The 27,645-nt window shown below is 50.3% G+C and overlaps 1 protein-coding gene across 1 annotated transcript in view; it reads right to left on the minus strand.

Annotated features, from left to right (window-relative positions):
• zswim6 (zinc finger, SWIM-type containing 6) overlaps positions 1-27,645 on the minus strand; it is a 90,430-nt gene that overhangs the window by 60,408 nt on the left and 2,377 nt on the right. The gene's annotated exons all lie outside the window — the stretch shown is intronic.

The raw sequence follows: 27,645 nt of genomic DNA on the forward strand, positions 1-27,645 counted from the left end.
GCTCACACACACATACACACAAACAGACACACAGTACACGCACACACACAGACACACAGTATGCTCACACACACACACAAACAGACACACAGTACACACACAAACAGACACAAACGTACGCGCACAAACACACAGACACACACAAGAATAACTGCTATTAAAACACCGCGCTGTGACTGCTGCTCACTCTGTCCACGTCAGTATTACTGCGCTATTAAAGGTCTGTGGACTTCAATAGAGAGAAATGTGTGTGCCAGGAGGCATCTGATCTTTGTTAAGGATCCCCGTAGACTTAAACTTTTCAACTGAAGGGGGTGGGGGGGGGGTAAGCAATGAGGGGGTGCACTTCAGAGTCCTTTGAAGCTAAACTAAATAATTCCCCCCCCCCACCCCCTCCCTCCACAGTGGGTTTTCAGGGTGCCTGTGGGCTTACTCACTGAGGTGAAGCCAACAGAGGAGGTGTTTTTAGACCCTTTTTCAACATCCACCCAGGATTTCTTCTTCCTTCACATCTGAATGCTCGCCATCAAAATGGCCGTGTGCGCAGTTCCTGTGTGACTGAAACATCCTTTGAAAAGCAGTCATGTTCAATTACACTGTTTTTCACGTGTCGTGTATTCGGGGGGGGGGGGTTCTCTCTTGCCGTTTTTCTTAATAGAATTTAGAAAAATCCATATCAGTTTGTGGATGTTATGCATCCTTTTTCTAAAAAAAAAAAAAAGAAAAAAAAGAAAAGTAGAATAGAATATATCTCTCTCGTTTTATGCTGACGCCATATTTGATTTCCTTTAAACGTCAGTGACAGTACACGGCCCAGAAGGAGGGGTCTCTAAAGCATCGCTCTCCTCACAAAGTCTCCCCAACACCGAGCGGCAGCAAAAAGCTTCCTTTTACAACAAATTCCACTAATCAGTCACACATTCAGACACTTAGCTGGAGCGGAACCATCCCATCAGACACAATCTTACCTGTCACCTGACACACACACAAGTATGCACACGCGCACATGCACGCACACACATGCACACACATGCGCACACACACACACACAGCACAGGGGGGGACACACACCCTCCTGCACCCACAGCCACTCAAAGCCAGAGAGAGAAAAACCGCTGTTGTGTGTTTTTTTTCTCTTTTTTACGGTGGCGGGTGTTCCGGAAAGTTCCGCAGCTCAGCTGCCTCCGTGGCGGCGGGTTTCAGCAGGTGTGTGTGCAGTTGGCGTCGGAAGGCGAGCGAGCGAGCGAGCGAGGTGACATTTGAGGGTGACGTTCAGTGGAACAGATGTGTGGGGCCCCTGAGGGGGGGTGGGGTCCGGACCATGGTAACACAGAGCCTGGTTGGACCCCTTTCTCTAGGCCAGGCTACTCTTAAAACACTTCTCCCTGCTCTTTCCCACACTCCCTGGCTTTGGTACGGACCCCCCCCCCCCGCCCCCCAGTCAGAAAGAAGAGTGGGGGAGTTGGGGGGGGGGGGGGGGCACAGATCGCTTTCCTGACACATGGAGAAGAAACGCAGACGCTGGCGTTTCCACACGAGCGAACGCGTGCGATCACACTGATGTACTCCCCTCCCCCCCCCCGCTGGAATCCTGAATTACAAACGCAGCCCCCCCCCCCCCCCACACACACATCCACGGCACTCCATTAAACACTCCTTCATCAGGCAGGACACGGCTGGACAGATTACGCCTCCCGGGTTTGAGTCTTAAACAGCTTGTGTTCCCCTCTGCTCATTTCTGAAGGACACCGCCTGAGAGGGATGTGAAAGACAGGACTCAAGCCTGCTCGCGCACGCATGGATGGACGGATGGACGGACGGAGGGAGGGAGAGAGAGAGAGAAGAGAGACGGGCAGTTTCATTTTTCTACATTTTAAATTCGGTAACTATTTAAGAATACGATAATCACAGGGCAATCTGGTAATCCAAAAAGATCAGGTTGGATCTCAGGAACATGTACGCAAATGAAGGCTAAAAGTAAAACAGCTTCAAAGTAAAAGCTTTAATTCCCTAAATTGTTTTGGCAGCTGAGGCGAAGGGGAAGAGAGGCAGCAGAAAAACTGGCCCTGGTGTTTGGGCTGGGAAACCCCAGAGCACTCAGCATCCCAAACTGCTGGAGGCGAGAAGGTCGAGAGGAACGAGGCGCGTGTGCCAGCGCGTTAACGACCGCGCGGCTGCCGAGCGCCGGAGCGGCTCCGGGGCCGGACGCGCCGCCGTAACCGCAGAAACAGGCCGCGCCCGTTTCCCGCACGCCGGTCACCGTGGAACTGAGGAAGGCCTTGGGTCAGAAAACAAACATAAAACCTGCCAAGTACGTTCGGGAATGTCGCTGTTCGGGATGGATGTTTGGGAACGTCACTGTTCGGGATGAATGTTTGGGAACGTCACTGTTCAGGGTGGGTTTTTGGGAACGTCACTGTTCAGGATGGATGCTTGGGAACGTCACTGTTCAGGGTGGGTTTTTGGGAATATTACTGTCCGGGATGGATGTTTGGGAATGTTACTGTTTGGGATGGATGTTTGGGAAGATCACGGTTCGGGACGGACTGAGCAGGAAAGAAACTCAAGCACTAATCAGTAACAGACTAAACACACTCCCTGCTCCCCCCTCTTTCTGAAAGAAATGGCACCTCTCAGCCTTTTGACTTACAATAACTTGCATCTAAAGAAAAGTTCATGTTACCTATGACTACACAGCAGGCAGATTCACCAGCACAAATGAAGGCAAGATGGTGAGGAAGAGCATGAGAAACAGAAGAAAGAAAGAAAGAAAGAATGAAGCCGGGAAAAGGCATCAAAGGGACGGCCATTGATCATCGACACCGAGCGTGTGACTCTGTGCCACTTTCTCAGGACCGAACCTCAGACGCTCATCTGGCATTCATCAGACAGAAAACGTGTTTCACAGAACAGGGGAGAGCACAATACGCTGGAACACACACACACACACACACACACACACACACGCTCAACCGTCATCTTCAAAGGCCCGCAAGGGTGAGTCCCCTTCTCACAGCCGCAGAGCAGCGTGCACACGGCTCCTCCTCGGGTACACTTTCATAGAATGACTCACGGGAGTCTCTTTGTGTCAAAATAAATACATAAATAAGCAAATAAATAAATAGATAAATAAACGACGGGGTTGAAGTTGACCTCGATGACAGGGCTCAAAAGAATTACATCGCAGCCAGTACAATGCCTCGGATGACTCCGAAAATCGTCCGGTGAAAACGCAAACGCAAACGCAAGCGCACAAATACAAACACAAACGCAAATGCCTCCGGTTCCCACCACTCTGGGTAACAAAAAGGAGTGGGGGAAAAAAACACAAAAGATCCTTTCTGTCCACTTTGGCAAGAGTCTCCGACGCAGCAACACCCCCGAACCACAGCCAGCGACTACCAAAAGCCGCAGGGGAGTTTATTACCGTTATTTTTTTTTATGTATAACTTTGGAGGATTTTCAAGACGTCTACACTTTTCTCCATGCAGTATTACTCAGACTGAGTCAGTGCGAGTTTCATATGAACAAGGCGGGGTGAGTTCTGGGGGGGGGGGGGGGGTTTACGGTAAAGGCGGCTCATGGAAGCAGAGGCTGCTGGGACGTTTAAAGGCTCCCAGAGCACTTTGCTGAGTGGCGGTGCGGGAGTGCTTCTCTGTGCACGTGAAAGCTGTGCGCTGCATCCGTGTGACACAGGGCTGGGGCTGATGTGGCTCCCGCCAACCCGCCAGGCCTGCGTCTCTCCCGCTAACCCGCCAGGCCTGCGTCTCTCCCGCTAACCCGCCAGGCCTGTGTCTCTCCCGCTAACCCGCCAGGCCTGCGTCTCTCCCGCCAACCCGCCAGGCCTGCGTCTCTCCCGCTAACCCACTAACCCCCAGGCCTGTGTCTCTCCCGCTAACCCGCCAGGCCTGCGTCTCTCCCGCTAACCCGCTAACCCCCAGGCCTGTGTCTCTCCCGCTAACCCGCCAGGCCTGCGTCTCTCCCGCTAACCCGCCAGGCCTGCGTCTCTCCCGCTAACCCGCCAGGCCTGTGTCTCTCCCGCTAACCCGCCAGGCCTGCGTCTCTCCCGCTAACCCGCTAACCCCCAGGCCTGTGTCTCTCCCGCTAACCCGCTAACCCCCAGGCCTGTGTCTCTCCCGCTAACTCGACAGGTCTGCGTCTCTCCCGCTAACCCCCAGGCCAGTGTCTCTCCCGCTAACCCGCCAGGTCTGCGTCTCTCCCGCTAACCCCCAGGCCTGTGTCTCTCCCGCTAACTCGACAGGTCTGCGTCTCTCCCGCTAACCCGCCAGGCCTGCGTCTCTCCCCCTAACCCGCCAGGTCTGCGTCTCTCCTGCTAACCCGCCAGGTCTGCGTTTCTGTTGCTAACCCGCCAAGTCTGCTTCCCACAGTCCTCTGGGGCTGAGGTTTTGTCAGCTGTTCTCATGGCTGGCAGCTGGGAGGGAGGGCGGAAAACACATTACAGCAGTCTGAGAACCGAAACCAACGGGAGCCCCTCAACAGCATACACAGCTGTGTGTGTGTGTGTGATGTGTGTGCGTAGTGTGTGTAATGTGTACAATGTGTGTGTGTACGTAATGTGTGTGTGTTACTCTAGTGCGGGGTTTTGACTGTTTTAAGGTGACGCGCTCATGACACTTGCCTTTCAGTTACACCTGTTTAGGGGAGATGCCTGAAAAAGGCCTGCACTACAGGAGGGGGTTTTCAGCCTCTTCTGATACAGGACCCCCCACCCAGGCTCAGAGGCATCCAGGGGACCCCCATCATAAATTTAAAAAAGGTTTTGTCTTTTGAAATGGCTTTATATTTTCAAATATTTTTCCAAATGTACGTACATAGTCATTGCATATCAAGTCTGGCCAGGGACCCCCTACAGTACCTTCCACAGATCGCTGTTGAAAACCCAGGTAGTACAGCATGCTGAAGCTGACCTAGTCATGCAGACAGCATGGCACACAAAATGTCCATCATCAATTTTCTAGACTGCCGTGAAAATGTATAGACCATACAGAAACACATATAGACCACACTGGGCAATTGTAGACTGCCGTGAAAATGTATAGACCATACAGAAACACATATAGACCACACTGGGCAATTGTAGACTGACCTGAACATGTATAGACCACACAGAAATACACACAGACTGCACTGGATAATTGTAGACTTCTCTGAACATGTATAGACCACACAGAAATGCATATAGACCGCACTGGACCTGCATACCTGCATGTACAACACCAGCATATACACTACCAGCATGTACACCACCTGCATGCACAATACCTGAATATACACTACCAGCATGTACACCACCTACATGTACAACACCTACATGTTGTCTAAACACTGCTTTGAGTATTCACCTCGGGCCCCATTAGGAAAAAGCAATAAAGCTTATAATGAGAGTGGAAAGACAGACAGACAGACGGACAGACGGACAGACGGACAGACGGACAGACGGACAGACGGACAGACGGACAGACGGACAGACGGACAGATGGACAGACAGGATATTAACTGAGTGAGAAAGAGCAGGCCGCTGCCGCAAGAGAAGACCATGAAAAGATGTCAGGCTGGACTGGTTTGGCACACCCCAGTTATACTCTGCTTTGCTCAAATGTCTGTTTGTATAGGAAGGGGGCACATCAGTGCATTTTTCCCAGGCAACATCTCTGTCTGACCTCTGACCCCTACCCCACGACCCCCCCCCATCCCCAATCTCCAACAGGTGCTCCCCACATAACTTACACAGCACAGTGAGCTGGGGGGGGGGGGGGGGGGGTCCCAGACCCGGAGGCAGCTCAATTGTTCCCCAGAGGGACAGAATGATAGCCTCAGTTTGGCTCAAGAGCGGAAGTCCTGAGGAATTCATCTCCAAACCAGAGTGGAAAAATTAAGGGTGGGGGACACACACAAAAATAAGACAAAAGACGAATAGAGGTCAGGACTAACTGAACTCAGCTCTCCACAGAGCTCCACAGTAGAGCCAGCCAGGTCTCCAATGCGGGGCTTCCACAGGAAGTGGAAAAATGGGTTTCCACTGAAAGAGCAAGCAGCTCGTTCATCTGGGCCCATCCGAGTCTCTAACCGGAAAAGGCCCAAATGCACGGGGACAGGACCCCAGCTGGCCTGGGACACCCGCCAGGGAAGTGGCCTGGATGGGGCGACAGAAAAACCTTCAGAATACATCTCTTCCAGTCCGAGAGCGCTTGAGAGCTCAAATGGCTTCAGACGTTCAGAGACAGGAAAAGAGTAAGCAGGAGGGGTCTGGCAAGACAAAAACAGACATTCACACATCTCTGAAAGGGGGGAGGAGAGGAGAGGAGAGGAGAGGAGAGGAGAGGAGAGGAGAGGAGAGGAGAGGAGAGGAGAGGAGAGGAGAGGAGAGGGGAGGGGAGGAGAGATAAAGGGGAGAAGAGAGTATTCTTTCAACTGAACACTGATTAAAAAAAAGCATCAGGAAAGAGTGCAAGAAGTGGAAGAGAGCAATTACCCCTTTAAGGCCTGAGAGTGGATGGTGTGCGTATGGGCAGAGGGACTCTACACCAAGCCCTCCCCTTCATCGTTACACACAAACTAAAGCTGGCTGCCAAAACAGTTCCCCGAATCTCAAACACCCCCCGCCCCCCCATCCCAGCTGCGCTGGGCCGTGAGCACAGAAGGCCTTCATCCCGAGGTAGCGCTACTCACACATGTGGCCGCTAACCAGAAAGAAGAGCGGAGGTTGGGGGCAGGATGGGGGGGGGGGGGGTTTGCGAGAAAGAGAGAGAGCGAGAAATGGACAGAAAAAAAGGATGAGAGAGAGGGAGAAAAAAAGGGAAATTACACGGAAAAATGAGTTTTCCACTGATTTCCATATCCGGGCTGAAGTCCCAGTCGCTCGGCCGGACCCCGACCCCCCGGTGCACCCTGGGAGTTAGTCAGCGAGAAACATCTGGAGGAAGGGCCGCTCTGTGCCAGGGCCGGGATATCCGGTGGCTCTGACACAGCCACACACAGGCGCAAGAGCTACAGTCTGAGCCTGGAACAGGTGCCCCTGGGTCCGGCCAAACACCTGCACACACACAGTCACACACCTGCACACACACGGTACACCTGCACACACACAGTCACACACCTGCACACACGCAGTCACATACCTGCACACACGCAGTCACATACCTGTACACACACAGTACACCTGTACACACACAGTCACACACCTGCACACACACGGTACACCTGCACACACACAGTCACACACCTGCACACACGCAGTCACATACCTGCACACACGCAGTCACATACCTGTACACACACAGTACACCTGTACACACACAGTCACACACCTGCACACACACAGTACACCTGTACACACGCGGTACACCTGCACACACACAGTACACCTGTACACACGCGGTACACCTGCACACACACAGTACACCTGTACACATGCAGTCACACACCTGCACACACACAATACACCTGTACACACGCAGTACACCTGCACACACACAGTCACACACCTGTACACAGGCAGTACACCTGCACACACACAGTACACCTGTACACACATGCAGTACACCTGTACACATGCAGTCACACACCTGCGCACACACACAGTACACCTGTACACACGCAGTACACCTGCACACACACAGTCACACACCTGTACACACGCAGTACACCTGCACACACACAGTACACCTGTACACACACAGTCAAAGGTGACTGTACCAGTCATGCACAGAAACATGGTAGCCCCAGGTCTGGCTCAAATACGCATTTGAAATCAGGAATCAGAACACGTTTCCTTAGCATTTACAGGAACTTATCAGGGATCTGCAGAAATGTCATACAAGTTTTCTGGCAGCTCTAAGATCTGAAGTATCTCAGACACATTAATTTAAACTGGTCTGGTACACACAGACACATATCTGATAATGAGATGCAAACAAAATCAGCAAAGGCTGGCAAATGAGGTTTGAAAAACATTTTTTGGTGCATAAATGCATAGTCATCGTGGTGCAGTATGGGCTCTGGTGAACTTTTCACTTCCAAATTGGCTCGTTGACGATGAGAAACGCACACTCAGGATGCACCAGAGCACAGACCCTTTCTGCTGCACAAACCAGGACCGTCGTCCACATCAAAATCCTGAGGCCAAAGAGGCCTGTTCTCTCTCTCTCGGTCTCTGTCTCTGTACCCTCTCAAATTCAAACTCAGATTTAAAGTGCTTTATTGCCATGACAAAATTTGTATTTGTATTTGCCAAAGCATGGCAAGGAACATATGGAACATCGGATGACAACCAGTAAAAACAGAATAATGTGATCGTGTACATACGTATACACACACAGGTATATTACATATATACATGTACTCTCCCTCTCTCTCTCTCTCTCACTGTCTCTCGCTCTCTCTCTCTCCGTCACTCTCTCTGTGCCAGGCAGTGAGACACTGTTTGGCACCTTCCCCTGGCCATGACCTCACACACCAGGCCCCTTATTCGGTGGGGGTGGGGGGGGGGGTTCCACCAGAGGAGGAAGTTGGCGGGCGGAGTCGGGCGGTCTGAACGCAGGTACGCACACCTCTCCGCCAGCTGCAGCGCTGTGGTTACCAACCCCGGGCCCCGCCCACGCGCCACGCGTCACACAGACAACCGAGCAGCGTCCGCTCGGAGCAGCGGGAGGGGTCAGTCTGAGGGTACGCGCGGGCGCTGCCGTTTCTCAGGGGTTCTCTCTCTGACACGGCGGCGGTGTCGAAGCGCTCACCCCCTCGCCAGGGCTTTTTCATTTCGCGCTGACTCACTGGCGTTCTCCGCAGGGACTCCGCACCACCCACGCGCCCCGCCCCCCCCCCCACCCCCCCCCCCCCCCCCCCCCCCGCTTGTAAACTGAACCTACAGACGGCCACCGTCCGTTCAGAACAATAACGTTTCTGGGGATCACGAAGAAAATAACGTGCGTGTCCCTCACTTTCTAACCAACAATAGGAGCCCCCCCCCACTCCCCAAAACCAACAACGACACAGCAGCATTGGACATGCTCTCCCTGCCCTCCCAGCATCGGACATGCTCTCAGGATCCACACTCGAGACGCAACAAAAACAGCACACCAAAAAAAAAAAACATTCATTCAGAAAGCAGGGGACTGTTCAGCAGGCTGCACAACAGAGAGCAGAGAGAACCGCCACACGACACAAGGCTGCCCTCATCTGCCCCTAAAGCCCCCCCCACCACCTGAAACACTTCCACATGCTCTGCCCCTTCCCCCGCCCAAAACACTTCCACATGCTCTGCCACACTTTCACCCACCACTATGGCTAACATGGAGGAATTCAAACCAAAGTTAATCAAGAACATAGGGCTCCAGTTGTCTGGACTGAATGACCATTACAGTGCCCCCTGTTCCCTGGAATTAGACAATGTGTACCGTTCCACTTTTCAGATTAATTATCATCCTTTATTATAATAAATAATAATAATAATAATAATAATACTTCCAAAGATATTAAATTGCATGTTTAAAAACAGGACTAACAAACACTACTGGAGATTGGAACCTCTGGCCACACTCAGGAAGAGGTGAAGATTCCGGGCAGCAGCAGCCATTTGCCAGGGCGGAGTCTCAGAGGCCAGACTGATCTGGGATCAGCCTGCGGAGCGCTAACAGTGTGGGGCGCGCCGCCGGTGCGGTTCCCCCAGAAGACGACCGCAGACCAATTTCCCCTTAATATAAAACACACCAACACACTGCTTCCCACAGGCAAAACAGCAGGCCTGAAGACAGGCTAATTCGCAGCCCCGCTTTGCTAGCGCTGCATGGAGCTGCGCTAGCCTCCTGCTAACCCTAACACGCTGCTTCCAACAGGCAGAACAGCGGGCCTGAAGACAGGCTAATTCGCAGCCCCACTTTGCTAGCGCTGCATGTAGCTACGCTAGCTTCCTGCTAACCCTAACACACTGCTTCCAACAGGCAGAACAGCGGGCCTGAAGACAGCTCTCTGTAAAACAACCTTTTTTAAAAAATAAAAACCACGGGGTGGGGTGCAGAAAAAACAGGACGTGAACTGGCACTGTTGAGAGCCCCCCCCCCACCCGGTCTTTATGGCAAACAGGCCCTCGTCTGTTAAAACATCGTTACCTCAGCGACCGCTCGCTCAATCGCTCGCTCCACCAAAAAGAGCAGGCTCACAGCACCAAGCAGAATTTATTCAAAACTGCCAATAAATAAAAGAAATATCTGTTTACCATCATGCCCTGCGAACATGTAAAACCTCAACTGCAGAGGCTGACTCGAAATCATATGCAAGCATTGGTGTGGGGGAGGTGGGGCGGTGGCTGAGTCATTAACACTGTTAGTTAACAGTAAGGCTTTGCATCAAGTTTCATTTGTTCGGCAAACAGCCACCGAACGGCAGTTTTACCATCAGCAGAGCTCTTATAAAACTGAGGAGGGTTCCGCGGTCATTAACTGCAGAAGCAGGGAGTGCCGTTCCTGGAGAAAGAGGGAAACGCGTGGTATTTTTTTTTAAAAAGTGGAGCTAAAACAACTGTGGAGAGGCCTCAGGAGCGACCCCAGGAGCGACCCCCGCAGCAGGACCGGCGGCTGCTGGAGGGGGTTCCCGGCGTTTTCGGTGATGTGCGCTAGGAGAGGGAGGCGCACATCGCTCCTGAGACGATACCCCACTTAGATGACTCATTTGGCCTTGAGAAAAGCCCTTCCCTTTGTCTCTCTCCTCCACGTCTTGCCGTGGGCTCCTCGCAGCCCGTCTGAGAAACTGGTCTTCCAGTGAGCGCGCTCCCACAGACAGGGGAGGAGGGGCACTCCTGGTTTCAGGAGAAACCAGCGGTGACGGGCGGCCGTCGGAGCGCCACCACAAACAGACGCCTTTCTCCTTCTTTTTTTTTTTTTTTGGTCTGAGGCAAAAAATAAATTTCAATCGCACAGAAATATACGACGCCCGAGAAATATTTCAGACATCCGCCTATTGGGTGGAAAATGATGCTTTTCTCTCTCTCTCTCTCCCGGCTCCCTCCCTCCTTCCCTCCCTGCCTCCCTCCTTCTCTTCCTCCCTCCCTCCCTCGCTCCTCTCCCTGCATGTAATTTGCACACCGAGAGGCTTTCATTCTGGTGCGAGCGATTTGTCATGCTACCTTGCATATCCAATTTCTATTTATTTCTGCTGGGTTCCGTTAGCATCTGCGCTAGAAAAGAGGCATTTTTCTCACACAGCGCGGGGACAGAATTACGATCATTATTACGGCTTTCTGGGCTCCTCAAACGCGCCCCCACCCCCCCCCCCCTTCCGTTCCACAGCGCCCCCGCGCTTCTCCACGCTAAATTACTCGCGCAGCGCCGTTCTGCGGCCGCTAAATATGTCATTTACCGCACGCTCCTCCTTTAGCCCGAGTGCAGGGCTGAAGGGGCGACCAATCCATCCGTCTTGCTTATGCCTCCATAAATCCCCATTGGTTTTGGGGGGGGGGGGGTTGCTGGTGAATTAAAACTCCCTCACTCTCTCTTTTCAGAGTAAATAAAAATGATAACCCCTGCCAGGCTTGTGGGTGCTCAGTTCAGTTAGACATGCCAAATCCTCACTGTCCGCCCCCCCACCCCCAAAAAAAAACCAAAAAAAAAACAATAGCAAGTTGCTTCTCTTCCCACGGTGAGCCCCCTCTGCTGTTGGATGGAGTTCATCCTGTCCCCAGTTATCCTCCAGTCACAGGCTGATTCCCACTATTCTCCAATCAGAGCACCACTCACGCGCATACCGCCCTCCAATTAGAGCCCCACTCGTACACGCCGCGCTCCAATCACAGCCGTCCACGCACAGACACCATCCCTGTTTACGATTCCATCCGCTGCGGTCCAACAGTGAAAGGAGCAGAGAGGTTCGTTCGATTGCGCAGCGACTTTGACTGTTCCTCTCCCTGTGCCGGTGCCAGGCTACCGCCCCTGGTCTGCATAATTTAAGGAACTGAAGGAAACGAAAAGCGTGTGGGCCCGCACGTGCCTACACAGGACGTGCGCGGTGGAGCTCCAGATTCCAGCAGCGCTTCGCCCCGCGTGCCTGTGAAGGCCGAGACGCGTTCGTTCGTTCGTTTGTTCGTTCGCCAAGCAGGTGCTGCGGCCCTCGTTTCCAAGCTCCGTCTCCTCCTGCTCCTCAGACCGGTTAGCTCGTTTGTGATTGGTTTACGCAGGGGGTCAAACGGTGACCCTGACACAAAAGGGAGGAAACAAACCCAAAATGGCGGCACAGAGCAGCAGGCCTGTGGGGGCACGCACTCGCTCAGTGTTTACCCCAAACAGGACCCGTCCGCCTCGGCAGGGCGGGGCTTCCTGAGGCCTACCTGTCACTCACTACCAGGGCTACTGCAGCAGGGCTGGGCTCGTTACCGAGGGAAACGTGATGAAACTCAATTAGGAAGGAGGGGGGGAGCGGGAAGTGCCACAACATACCTGACCGGGGCGGCGAGCGAGCGAGTGAGAGACAGAGACAGAGAGAAAGAGAGACAGAGAGGGAGAGGGAGAAGGAGAAAGAGAGAGAGAGAGACAGAGAGGGAGAGAGACAGAAAGACAGTGACAGAGAGAGACAGAGAGGGAGAGAGACAGAAAGACAGTGACAGAGAGAGACAGAGAGGGAGAGAGAGAGATAGTGACAGAGAAAAAGAGACAGAGAGGGAGAAAGAGAGAGAGGCAGACAGAGAGAGAGACAGAGACAGAGAGAGAGAGAGAGAGAAGGACCTACCTAACGGCAGTTCCACACCCAAACCCAAGCCCTGCACTACCGCACACGCTGCAGCCTCCCCCTCCCCCTCCAAACCCAGATTCCGGATCTTTCTGCGCGGCTCCCCGCGGGTGGTGCTCCGCCAGCTTTAATGCGATCTTAAAGGTCCAATCTATCACCGCTCGGCGTCCGGGCCCGCCGCTGGCCCACATACGCGGGGCTGCCGCCACCCCCCCCCCCCCCCCAGGAGCGCAGCGCCGCCCAGCTGGAGGAGAGGAGCCCCCCCTCCACACCCCCACACCGCCCCCCCATCCTGCTTACGCACAGACACACAAAAATAGCCGTGAATCTCCACCCTCCCAACGCCACCTCACGACATGCAATACCCCATCATGTACAGTTACAGTCACTGACACCAGCTTGGACTCTTGGGGGGGGGGGGAGGGGTATAAAATTCCCATTTTTCCAAAATCGCAGCAGATATGAGCCTGCAAAGGGCCACTAGGAAGCCAAGTGCCCAAGCACCCTTCCCTACCCCCCAGTTATGACACACACACCGAGGTTCCAGCTAGAGATTTTTGGTGCTAGCCGATGTCTTTGTTTAGTTTTCAGTCGGCCAGCCAAATTTTTAAAATGCTGGCCACATATTAACCCAGCACATACTTCGCTTAGTAACATGTACGCTTATATAGAAGTTTGAAGGAAAAAAAAAAACATTCCAAAAAACCCACTCTTCAAAAGGTTAACGTAAATACAGATGCAAAATAAATAATTTGAAAATTCAAAAAGAATTGGAACACTTGCACAAAATAGGTTTACATGCTGACACAAAACCAGCAGGCTTAATGCGTGAAATCTTAAAAAATAAAAAATAAAATCGCCTACATCAGTAAATGACTGCTACCGCAAAAGCAAGGACAACAAGAACCCATATTTTGGCTACATTTTGGCTTTCAAATAAGCGAATCGAAATGTACAAATGGAAAGACTGAATATGAACGACCTGCCGCATAAAACACTGGAAATGATTTGCTTACCGGGGCACAATTTGATTACTGAAAAACGGGCGCGATACAGACCCCGTGAGCCCCCCCGTCTGCATGGGCGCGATACAGACCCCGTGAGCCCCCCCGTCTGCATGGGCGCGATGCAGACCCCGTGAGCCCCCCCGTCTGCATGGGCGCGGAATTCCGCGGGAACACGCCGCCGAGACTCTCCCACATTCAGCCCGAGGGTGGGCGGAGCTTACGAGTGGATCTCCAATCACAATGAGGGAGAGAGAGAAACACAAGAGCGCTTTTAAACTGGACAACATCGAGGTCCGAGAGGAGAAAGGTTCCCCCCCCCCCCCCCCACACACACACACACTTCACAGAAAGGTCTGTGGTATAGGAGGTTGTTGTGGTTAACCATGGCAACATCTCCATTAGGAACCAAATTTCGCACAAGTGCACATTCTTAACATGCCACATTGACTAAAAAAACAATCATAAAATAAAACTTCTATCACATCATGTTGGAAAGTCAGTCAGTTAGCAGTTAGATGAATACTTATTCAATTTTTATTTACTTCCTCCAGCTGAAAACAGGAACATCACCCAGACAGTTTTTTCCCTGGGCTGCGTTTCTTCAGCACCAGGCCTGTAATGGACACCAGCGTCCCAGCAGAATTCCGCACACCACAGCTCCCACTGGAGTTAATCCCACAGGGCGGAAGCACATTCAACTTTCATTTACATTCAAAATTATACTGATAATGCGTATCCACACGGGGGCCCAAATATACCCAACCCCCCCCCCACGCCCCCCACCACCGATACGGATTCACACAGGCCTTACGTCTCACTGGTCCTGCTAAACCCTCTGTTCATTAACACTGTTTGCTCCAAGTCATCGATTCAACTCGGTGGAAAAATTACTGAGAAGTCCTGAATTTATCAGTGCATAAATCACTGCAAGTCCATGAGTCCGGGGATTGAATAAACCATCCTACATTACCCCTCCCACTTTCTAAAGGGGGGGGGGGGGGCGGGGGGCATGGGGGGGAGGGACAGAGAGCGAGTGCAGGGCCTTGACTGTTTACCCTGCACCCCTCTCCCTACACTACTCTAACACACACACACACACACACACACACACGTACACAAACACACAAACATGCGCGCACACACACACACACACGTACACAAACACACAAACATACTCACGTGTGCGCGCACACACACACACACACACACATAAACAAACACAATCACACTCACGCACGCATGCGCACGCACACACGCACATGGACACGCACACACGCACACATACACACAGAATAAGAGGGAAGGTGTGAGAGAATGTTCTAGAGACACTGTAGGATTCCAAGCCCCTTCAACAAACCCTGTACAAACACACACACAGTGCACCAGCCATTCAGCAACACTGTATAGAAAACACAAGCACAAAATACCACAGGAAAATGTCACACACGGTAACTAACAGACAAACTAAACATTCTGTGCATGTCTGAAACCTTCAGCCCGAAGCTGAACGAGGTGAGCTAAAGTATTTGTTGCGTTCAGTGATTAAAATGAAGGTACACATTGTAATAAAAACAGGTCATATTTTTCTGTTTGCTCCAACAATTGCCGAACTTGTGGGAACTACATGCGGCCTGCATGGCTTAGCGGGTACCAGTCTGTCGATGAACAGCCAGCATAGATGGGCTGAACAGCCTGTTCTCACCCTACACCCACAGGAAAAAAAAAAACACAACCCCAAAAGCCGCTAAACTTGATCCAGTCTCAAAGCAGGGATTTCTTAAAAGGTACGCGTCAAAGTTTTGAAGTTATAAATCCGGGAGGTCTCAATTACTCCTAGCAGGTTTGGGGGAACCAAGTCATCTTTCAGCGAGCGCTTTGGAAGCCGAGGCATCCGTTCGGCGATCGTTAATCACGCTCAAACTGTCAGCGGCAACGACAACCTTCACACGTTCGCCTCCGTTTGCCTCATCTCCTTTCTTCGGTTTTCTTTCGCTCGGGTTCCCCAACGGCAGCAGAAGAACAGTCTGACCACGGGGTTACTCTCCCGCCACAGAAGCAGGCCACCGTGCAGAGAAAAAGATCCCCAGCAGCTTCGTATCATAACCATTAAAAAAAAACAAAAAAACAAAGAGACAGGAAGTGACATCACCAGAAGGGGCGGTGCTAAGCCCTGAAAGGAGTGTTGTAGGAATGCAGCGTGGGAGCCAGGTCCCGTGTGCTTCCCCCTCTGATGCGGATTCGGGGGGGAGGGGGCACTGGGAACTGACATGCCATCGTGGGGCAGGGGAGGGGAGGGGAGGGGAGGGGGGGGGGGGGTTTCTGGTGGACGAGCGGAGCTATTGGACGCAGCTCAAGTATTTGTGCACGGTGACACTGATTGCATTCCAGTCAATCAGTGCGCTCATCTAATCTCCCCTCCCGGCACCGCACACACAGACGCCCTGAAACCTGAAACTAGTTCCACACATACAGCCCGCGTATGCAGGGTCACGTCTCTCCTTAGGCAAGGAAGCACACACACGCACACACAAACACATACACACACACACACACGCACACACAAACACATGCACACACACACACACACAAGCACACCCACACGCACTCTCTCTCTCTCACACAGGCACACACACACACACACACACTCTCTCTCTCTCTCTCTCAGACACACACTCTCTCACACACACACACTCTCTCTCCCTCTCTCTCTCTCTCACACACACACACACACTCTCTCTCTCTCTCACAGACACACAGACACACACTCTCTCTCTCACACACACTCGCTCTCTCTCTCTCTCTCTCTCTCTCTCTCACACACACACACACAGACACTTCTACACACACAGAAAAGGGCAGAAAGGCTTATTATCGAACGACGTGCGATTAGGGCCCAGCACTGGCTGTTCTTTCAGACATGTCTGTAAAGTCACCTGATCAGGAGGCTCTGTCAGGTACTTATACTCACTTCTTACACGCTGGAAGTCAGAGATATTTGTGGTTATAAAGCAACGATATAATTAGACCAAAAAACACCGGCAGACCACCCCCTTCACCCAGGGACCCGATGGTTCCTGAAAATGGGCCAGCCCCAAACTGTCCCCCTCCCTCACCACAGAGCCACGTTTTCTTATTAAAGCAACTAAAAGAAAAGAAGGCTTTAAATTGGAACTTCACCCTAAAATCAGTTCCGGACTGCAAACTGATATGCACACACAATAAGGTCAAAAAAATAAAACAAAATAAAATAACAGCCATCACAACATTCCAGTCTTCTACATGTCAGTCTCCCGTTTCTGAAATAGGAGGGCTACATTAAATATAATAAGATCAAATTAGTTACATCAAAAATAACTTTCCCTTAAAGAGCAGGCATGTGTGCATGATGATAAACACACTACCTAACACTAACACTTAGGGATCATCTGTATTGAAGCAACCAGCACTTTGACTGAGTAATGACCAGTAGTTTCCCTCATCTCATCTGCAGCTTGTTTTTTATTTTTTGGTTTGATTTTGGTTTCACAGGGGAGATGTGTGTGAACCATTCGCTCTGTAAACTCACAGAAGAGAAAATCAGATTCAGCCTTGTATCCTCCAGGTAGCGGCATTAGCTTCTGTCAGGCGGAAAAGGTTTTTATTTTTGCTTTCCGTAAAGGCAACAGCAGTTTGGTATTAACCAGTTTACAGAACGAGGATGATTTAGTGACAGACGGGTGGGGGGGGGGGGGTGGAGGTGGAGGGTGGAGGTGGAGGTGGCAGTTTGAAAAATTGTGAAAGGGGCTGTTCATCGCGGGCTGCCAATACCAATGACGACTTCCACAGGAATCCACAAACGGCCCAGCCTGTCTCTTTCCACCGGCGCGCACAGCTAACGTACCACCGGGAAGCTTCTGCGTTTCATTGGCAGTTGCTGGTCACGTGACCGGTGTCAGAGGGCCATAGAGCCGCGGCCCGTCTCCTCGGTGCGCCGAACGCGTGCGCCGCTGCTCCCGCGGCGGACCGCACCGAAACCCGCACTCCCGCGCGTCGCTACAGTAACCGCGCTCCGCTTTCTTTTCAACCAGCCAATCCGCAAAAAGCACTTCACGAGGAAGAAAGGAATTATATTCCTTATATACACAGGGAAAAAATAGAAAAGAAAGAAAGAAAGCCTGATGGCTTCAAACAAATAGGGCACAATGGAACCCTCAAATAAAAAACGGAGTCTCTTATCTGCGCGTTTAGAATTGAATGCAAATGCGGTCTGACGTCGAGCCCTGCGCTACGGCGTGAAGGGGCGGCCATCTTTTCACTTAGCCGCATGAAAGGGAGACGGCAGCGCATTGTCCACTCCAGCCTGCCAAAGAGATCGCAGCAAACGGCCATTCCCACCGCAGTCAACATAAATTCAATTTAGACCCCCCCCCCCGACCCAGCCCCCGGCCCAGCCCCACTTCAGCTCCAATCCAAGCAACGTGTCACGTGTCAGACGTCGGGGTAACGAGCATGAATGGAGCTTCATAACAATGCGGGCGCATTTTAAGAAAAAAAAAAAAAAAACTCAATTTATTTCTGAGAAAATATCTCTGAACTCCATCAATGGGAGAATAGGTATGCGCCTACACAGGTAGAATCAAAAGGCAACACAAGGGCCCCAACAAACCAATCCGCTCTGAAGCCCCCGGTAATCAGCGGGACCGCGTCCGGCGCGGCTCGCGGCTAACCGTCGCGCTTTATGGAGCTGGTGGCGGCTCAAACGTGATGTTCACATTTGGGCTAATTACCGTTAGATTGGATTTCCTTCCCGAGAGACAGGAGTGGCTCAGAACGCTTTCTGCTCGTCTCAGCTATAAATGCCAGTCCAGAACAACAGCATATAAACATGACGGCAAGTCGGACCTCCAGTCTGTTATTAAACACTGCACTGAGCTCCAGTCCGTTATTAAACACTGCACTGAGCTCCAGTCCGTTATTAAACACTGCACTGAGCTCCAGTCTGTTATTAAACACTGCACTGAGCTCCAGTCCGTTATTAAACACTGCACTGAGCTCCAGTCCGTTATTAAACACTGCACTGAGCTCCAGTCTGTTATTAAACACTGCACTGAGCTCCAGTCCGTTATTAAATATCAGCACTGAGCTCCAGTCCGTTATTAAATATCAGCACTGAGCTCCAGTCTGTTATTAAATATCAGCACTGAGCTCCAGTCCGTTATTAAACACTGCACTGAGCTCCAGTCTGTTATTAAACACTGCACTGAGCTCCAGTCCGTTATTAAACACTGCACTGAGCTCCAGTCTGTTATTAAACACTGCACTGAGCTCCAGTCTGTTATTAAACATCAGCACTGAGCTCCAGTCTGTTATTAAATATCAGCACTGAGCTCCAGTCTGTTATTAAACATCAGCACAGAGCTCCAGTCTGTTATTAAATATCAGCACTGAGCTCCAGTCCGTTATTAAACACTGCACTGAGCTCCAGTCCGTTATTAAACACTGCACTGAGCTCCAGTCTGTTATTAAACACTGCACTGAGCTCCAGTCTGTTATTAAACACTGCACTGAGCTCCAGTCTGTTATTAAATACTGCACTGAGCTCCAGTCTGTTATTAAATATCAGCACTGAGCTCCAGTCTGTTATTAAATATCAGCACTGAGCTCCAGTCTGTTATTAAACACTGCACTGAGCTCCAGTCCATTATTAAATATCAGCACTGAGCTCCAGTCCATTATTAAACACTGCACTGAGCTCCAGTCTGTTATTAAACACTGCACTGAGCTCCAGTCTGTTATTAAATATCAGCACTGAGCTCCAGTCTGTTATTAAATGCTGCACTGAGCTCCAGTCTGTTATTAAATATCAGCACTGAGCTCCAGTCTGTTATTAAACATCAGCACTGAGCTCCAGTCTGTTATTAAATATCAGCACTGAGCTCCAGTCCATTATTAAACACTGCACTGAGCTCCAGTCTGTTATTAAACACTGCACTGAGCTCCAGTCTGTTATTAAACACTGCACTGAGCTCCAGTCTGTTATTAAACACTGCACTGAGCTCCAGTCTGTTATTAAACACTGCACTGAGCTCCAGTCTGTTATTAAACACTGCACTGAGCTCCAGTCTGTTATTAAACACTGCACTGAGCTCCAGTCTGTTATTAAACACTGTACTGAGCTCCAGTCTGTTATTAAACACTGCACTGAGCTCCAGTCCGTTATTAAACACTGCACTGAGCTCCAGTCTGTTATTAAACACTGCACTGAGCTCCAGTCTGTTATTAAACACTGTACTGAGCTCCAGTCTGTTATTAAACACTGCACTGAGCTCCAGTCTGTTATTAAACACTGCACTGAGCTCCAGTCTGTTATTAAACACTGCACTGAGCTCCAGTCTGTTATTAAACACTGTACTGAGCTCCAGTCTGTTATTAAACACTGCACTGAGCTCCAGTCTGTTATTAAACACTGCACTGAGCTCCAGTCTGTTATTAAACACTGCACTGAGCTCCAGTCCATTATTAAATATCAGCACTGAGCTCCAGTCTGTTATTAAACACTGCACTGAGCTCCAGTCCGTTATTAAACACTGCACTGAGCTCCAGTCTGTTATTAAACACTGCACTGAGCTCCAGTCCGTTATTAAACACTGTACTGAGCTCCAGTCTGTTATTAAACACTGCACTGAGCTCCAGTCTGTTATTAAACACTGCACTGAGCTCCAGTCTGTTATTAAATATCAGTACTGAGCTCCAGTATGTTATTAAATATCAGCACTGAGCTCCAGTCTGTTATTAAATATCAGCACTGAGCTCCAGTCTGTTATTAAATATCAGCACTGAGCTCCAGTCCATTATTAAATATCAGCACTGAGCTCCAGTCTGTTATTAAACACTGCACTGAGCTCCAGTCCGTTATTAAACACTGCACTGAGCTCCAGTCCGTTATTAAACACTGCACTGAGCTACAGTCTGTTATTAAATATCAGCACTGAGCTCCAGTCTGTTATTAAACACTGCACTGAGCTCCAGTCTGTTATTAAACACTGCACTGAGCTCCAGTCTGTTATTAAACACTGCACTGAGCTCCAGTCTGTTATTAAACACTGCACTGAGCTCCAGTCTGTTATTAAACACTGCACTGAGCTCCAGTCTGTTATTAAACACTGCACTGAGCTCCAGTCTGTTATTAAACACTGCACTGAGCTCCAGTCTGTTATTAAATATCAGCACTGAGCTCCAGTCTGTTATTAAACACTGCACTGAGCTCCAGTCTGTTATTAAATATCAGCACTGAGCTCCAGTCTGTTATTAAATATCAGCACTGAGCGCCAGTCTGTTATTAAACACTGCACTGAGCTCCAGTCTGTTATTAAATATCAGCACTGAGCTCCTGTCTGTTATTAAATATCAGCACTGAGCTCCAGTCTGTTATTAAATATCAGCACTGAGCTCCAGTCTGTTATTAAATATCAGCACTGAGCGCCAGTCTGTTATTAAACACTGCACTGAGCTCCAGTCCGTTATTAAACACTGCACTGAGCTCCAGTCCATTATTAAATATCAGCACTGAGCTCCAGTCTGTTATTAAACACTGTACTGAGCTCCAGTCCATTATTAAATATCAGCACTGAGCTCCAGTCTGTTATTAAACACTGCACTGAGCTCCAGTCTGTTATTAAACACTGCACTGAGCTCCAGTCCGTTATTAAACACTGCACTGAGCTCCAGTCCGTTATTAAACACTGCACTGAGCTCCAGTCTGTTATTAAATATCAGCACTGAGCTCCAGTCTGTTATTAAACACTGCACTGAGCTCCAGTCTGTTATTAAATATCAGCACTGAGCTCCAGTCTGTTATTAAATATCAGCACTGAGCTCTAGTCCGTTATTAAATATCAGCACTGAGCGCCAGTCTGTTATTAAACACTGCACTGAGCTCCAGTCTGTTATTAAATATCAGCACTGAGCTCCTGTCTGTTATTAAATATCAGCACTGAGCTCCTGTCTGTTATTAAATATCAGCACTGAGCTCCAGTCTGTTATTAAATATCAGCGCTGAGCTCCAGTCTGTTATTAAATATCAGCACTGAGCTCCAGTCCATTATTAAATATCAGCACTGAGCTCCAGTCTGTTAATAAATATCAGCACTGAGCTCCTGTCTGTTATTAAATATCAGCACTGAGCTCCAGTCCGTTATTAAATATCAGCACTGAGCTCCAGTCCGTTATTAAATATCAGCACTGAGCTCCTGTCTGTTATTAAATATCAGCACTGAGCTCCAGTCTGTTATTAAACACTGCACTGAGCTCCAGTCTGTTATTAAACACTGTACTGAGCTCCAGTCTGTTATTAAACACTGTACTGAGCTCCAGTCTGTTATTAAACACTGTACTGAGCTCCAGTCTGTTATTAAACACTGTACTGAGCTCCAGTCCGTTATTAAACACTGTACTGAGCTCCAGTCTGTTATTAAACACTGTACTGAGCTCCAGTCTGTTATTAAACACTGTACTGAGCTCCAGTCTGTTATTAAACACTGTACTGAGCTCCAGTCTGTTATTAAACACTGCACTGAGCTCCAGTCTGTTATTAAACACAGCACTGAGCTCCAGTCTGTTATTAAATATCAGCACTGAGCTCCAGTCTGTTATTAAACACTGCACTGAGCTCTAGTCTGTTATTAACACTGTACTGAGCTCCAGTCTGTTATTAAACACTGTACTGAGCTCCAGTCCGTTATTAAATACTGAACTGAGCTCCAGTTCGTTATTAAACACTGCACTGAGCTCCAGTTCGTTATTAAACACTGCACTGAGCTCCAGTCCATTATTAAATATCAGCACTGAGCTCCAGTCTGTTACTAAATATCAGCACTGAGCGCCAGTCTGTTATTAACTACTGCACTGAGCTCCAGTCTGTTACTAAATATCAGCACTGAGCTCCAGTCTGTTATTAAATATCAGCACTGAGCTCCAGTCCGTTATTAAATATCAGCACTGGGCTCCAGTCTGTTATTAAACACCACTGACCTCCAGTCTGTTACTAAATATCAGCACTGAGCTCCAGTCTGTTATGAAATATCAGCACTGAGCTCCAGTCTGTTATTAAATACTGCACTGAGCTCCAGTCTGTTATTAAATATCAGCTCAAAAGAAAGTAAACAATGGCCTGAGTACAAATTGAAGCCCTTCTCAACACTAAATTTGGTTTCCAACACTGCCATGCCTTGGGTGAGGGGGGAATTACTACAGGAAGAGGAAGTGATGAAGGCTGTAAAGCTGGGAGTATAACTGATAAGAATGCTAACTCAGCCAAAATCGAACCACAGCCAAACAGGGCACCTCAAACAAACGTGTTGCACTGATCAGCAGGGTGAACATCTTCAGACTGCCAGCTCGAGACCTGCTTATGACACCCCAAAATCCACATGTCCATATTTAAAATAAAAAATAAAAAAAATAAAAATATACACTCCAGTCATTTGAGTCCGAGGGGTGGGGTTGGGGGGTGCCTACAGCTAGGACGTCCTGTATTTCACCCAAAAACGGCGCGGTCCCCACAGTCCTGCTCCTGCTGCTAGAATTATGTGCCATCGATGTACTAATAGGACGCACTGAAAAACCAAACTGCAGAGGACACTCTTGCGAACAACCTAAAAAATGTGACTCGCTACGTGGTATGTAACGCTATTTGATGACTAACCGAGCCCCAGCAATCCATTCGCACGCATGTGCTGTGGCTCAGACTCGAGCCAGGGAATGCTGGGAAACCCCGATGTGGGGTTAGGATGCTTCGAATCCAGCGGTCAGGACTTCACCAGTGCAGAGGTAAATCATCGAGAGCCAAGCACGGTGAAATAAGATGAACTGCTGCTTACTTTAGCTGCACGTCTCTGGACAGGATACCTGTGCAATGCCTGGATATATGGAGGAGAAATAATATTATGTAAAATAATACTGCAACTTAATATTCTGTAGATTTTGAGGCAACTATGGTCCATTTTAACTACAAACACAGGAAATGTGTTCCTGTGCAGAGTGGCTAACACTAATGAATACAGAGTGCAAATGAAGTCACTCCGGAAACAACATTAAGCACAAGCAGTGCAGACACACAGCCAGACGGTCGGATATTCACAGCTCAGTGCGCTGCTGGAGCAACAGGACGGTGCCGACTGCTACGCTGTAAACCTGGACCAATAGAAACACTGCAACCTGACCCAATAGCAAGCCAGCCTTATAGCAACCTGACCCTATATGAATCCAACCCCATGGCAACCTGACCCTATAGCAACCCAGCCTTATAGCAACCTGACCCTATACGAATCCAACCCCATGGCAACCTGACCCTATAGCAACCCAGCCCAATATCAACCTGACCCTATATCAACCCAACCCTAGCCTTACAGCAACCTAACCCTAAAGCAACCCAGGCCTATAGCGACCCAGCCGTATAGCAACCTGACCCAATAGCAAGCCAGTCTTATAGCAACCTGACCCTATACGAATCCAACCCCATGGCAACCTGACCCTATAGCAACCCAGCCCAATATCAACCTGACCCTATATCAACCCAACCCTAGCCTTACAGCAACCTAACCCTAAAGCAACCCAGGCCTATAGCGACCCAGCCGTATAGAAACCTGACCCAATAGCAACCCAGCCTTATAGCAGTCTGACCCTATAATGGTATTTCAATAAGAAATGTGCGTAATGTGAGGTGGGGGGGAGGTGAGGGGACGTGGACTCTCAGGATGCGGCCGCTAGCCGTTAGCATCCAGACTGCGCCACTCACACCTGCGCTGTTCAGGAGCTACGCGGCGACGCCAAGCGCGACCAGACAGGTGCCGTCACGCCAAATTCCTGCGTGCTAAAATGCTGCTGTCGCCCTTCTGGGCGGCACTGCCTGGGCACACAGCCCCACGCCGAGCCCGTTCTGTCCTGGCCGGTGGGAAAAAGGACTGGCCATACGGAGCCTGCTGTCTCAGAAGCAGCACATCCCTGCAAGATTTAAGTTCCAGATCTTAAATTCTGCACTTCTGTGCACAAAATGTCTGAAATGTCTGCACATGCCTACCAAGGGCCTGAACAGAGGCCTGAGGGAGGACCTGCCTCTTGCTCTTACACACACACACACACACACACACACTCACTTCACACACTCAACACACACCGCACGCATGCACCACAAAGGGGGAAAAAGTTGTCTGTGCCAACAAAATCCAAGCTAATTCTGGCATTTCAAGGCAGATCATTTTGACCTGATGAAAATTTTTAAAAGACCGTATGAACCAGAAACAACAGGATCTAAATGAACGTGTACACAGGTACCCACAAATACACATACACACACAACCACACATACACACAGGTACCCACAAATACACACACACACAACCACACATACACACAGGTACCTACAAATACACACACACACACAACCACATGTACACACAGGTACCCACAAACACAAACACTTACTAACAGACAGGCACACAGACACACGCACACCCTTGCATACAGAGACACACAAACACACACACACACACACACACACACAGCCGTGCCTCAGAGCGGCTGGCCGGCAGTAGGCCGTTTGATCCCCGGCTAACTAATCCCGAGGTCACTTACACGTGCGCGGCCTGCCACACTGTCACAGGGAAGTGACCTCACGCACCTGACCAAAACCGTGCAGCAGAGCTGTGTGTGTGCGCGCGCGTGTGTGCCAGTTCAATAAAGATGATTTATGGCCCGAACGAAAGCATGAACGACCGTGAAATACGCGCCGGTGACACTGCCCCGCGCGCACTCATCGCGGGAAGATAAATTGCCAAGATATACGCTTAAAGAATACATACAGAGCCCGTAATTACCTCTTCATGCCACAGCGGGCATAGCGTAACGACGCGGCCGATTCTATATCATATTCCATACCTCGTAACGCGCACCCTGTCACACGCCGGGCCTTAAAAAGGAAACCATTACTGGCATCCTGCAGCCGGGGGGGCATTCTGGGTAGACATGGGCGTGGAGGACTTCAAAATCAACATTTAGGAGGCAGGGAGGCTTTTGAAAATGGTTGTTCAGGCTTGTTAAATGCACCCTAAAATATACAGACACAATAGTGAGGGGGGGGGCATATTCATAAGACTGGAAATACGCTCATATTTAACTCTTACATTTTGGAAATTCTATTCTAAAAAAAAAAGAAAAGAAAAAAGAGTGCACACAACAGACAAATGTGTAACTAACGTGTATGCCGAAATACTGAAACTTAATTCTACATGGAGAGAGCGAATTGAACGCAGATTATTTTTCATTTCCTCAGATACTGTACTTCAATCGCCCCTCCCCCCCCTCCAATAAGCAGACCCCCTGATTATTCAGGTCTGTGCTTAAAACCAGCATCAGAAACGGAGATCAAAGCCTCCTGAAACCCCCCCGATTAGGCAGAATTAGCATGCAAACAACGCCCCAGCTCTCAAGACACCCCGATCACTTCAGATCTTTCTCTTCAGTCAAAGCTCTCCGCGCATTAAAAAAAAATAATCTTCATCTTCAGCACTGGAAAAGCCTTCCGTTCACATTTTTTTTTGTTGCCACATTTCGTCCCATTGGCTACCGTTTCAGAATAAGTCCAGTCGCTCCGCGGGGCCGAGGCGAGGAGGGAAGAGCGGCGAGTGCGTCGCGGCGCATCGACGAGATGGCGAGCGCTAACGGGATCAGCCCGACCTCCGCCCCAATAATCCACTGACAGTTGGGGAAGGACGAAATGGAGGTCACCGCGGAGACGGAGAGGGCCCAGGGTCACCACAGAGAGACGGGACGGCTGAACTTGACCCCTGAGGCCAGGGGGACGGTGGAGGACTGCCCGTGTCGGTTAAGAGCCCCCCGAGACTCCGTGGCAAACGGGCCGCCCCATACGCCGCGTCCCAGGGACAGAGCTCCCTCGAAACACTTCACAAGAGAGGTGGCTTGTGGGAGATGAAGTCCAGACGTGGAGGTTGCAAGGTACGTTCGGCAGCTTGTGGACCTCGCTGCCTGCCGGTACCTGTTGCCTGAGGCAGAGGAAGGCCTTCCCACAGTGCAGGTAGGCGTCACACCTGTGTTGAAAGCCTGCCGACGCGCTGAGGGCTAGCAGCACATGGAGCTGTTCACATTACCCCTCTCTGTCCACCTCCACAGAGGGGTCCGGGGTCCCAGAACCGCCGTAGCCGAAAAGCCCACACCCCCGGAACGTGCCATCCTCATCTGGGGCCTCTCCCGAAAGCCCTGGATTTACGGAGAGGATCCCCAGCCGCTCCGCCAAACCCTAAACGCCCGCCCAACACAGTACCGGCAGGGTACGAGTACTTCACACAGCAAGCACCAGAGGAGGAGGCCCCTATCGACACCCTCAGATTTTAACAGGTTCTTACGGCAGTCTGACACAGACGAGAATGAGGGGGCACGCGGTTTGGTTTTCCCAGATACACACCCCCACTCAACCCCAAACCCCTGAGCCACACCCCCTCCCCAACCCCAACAAACCCCTCTTCCCGTCTAGCGCTACATGGGAAGCTAGCGTACAGCACAGCGCCATTCCCCATTAGCACCCCCCCCCCACCCAAAAAAAAACTCAGCCCCTGCGCCAACCCGTCTCCCCAAGAAGACTGCATCTTTTATTTATCACTCCTTGGCTTTATTTTCACTGTGAATTCCAGGCTAAGATGCAATCAGCCCAAAAAACCCCCCTGTCCCGTGTGCACTCCTGTCAGACTCCATTGCTAGCATGTAGAATGAGGCTTAAACATGCACACACAGACTGTACACACACACATACACACACACCACATTACAAAAGGGGATGGGGGGGGGGGGGAGGGATTATCTGTGCCAACAAAACCCAAGCTAATTCTGATGTTTGACCACTGGAAAACAGAACAGA

Source organism: Anguilla anguilla, chromosome 14, assembly GCF_013347855.1.
Source record: "Anguilla anguilla isolate fAngAng1 chromosome 14, fAngAng1.pri, whole genome shotgun sequence".
Taxonomy (NCBI): domain Eukaryota; kingdom Metazoa; phylum Chordata; class Actinopteri; order Anguilliformes; family Anguillidae; genus Anguilla; species Anguilla anguilla.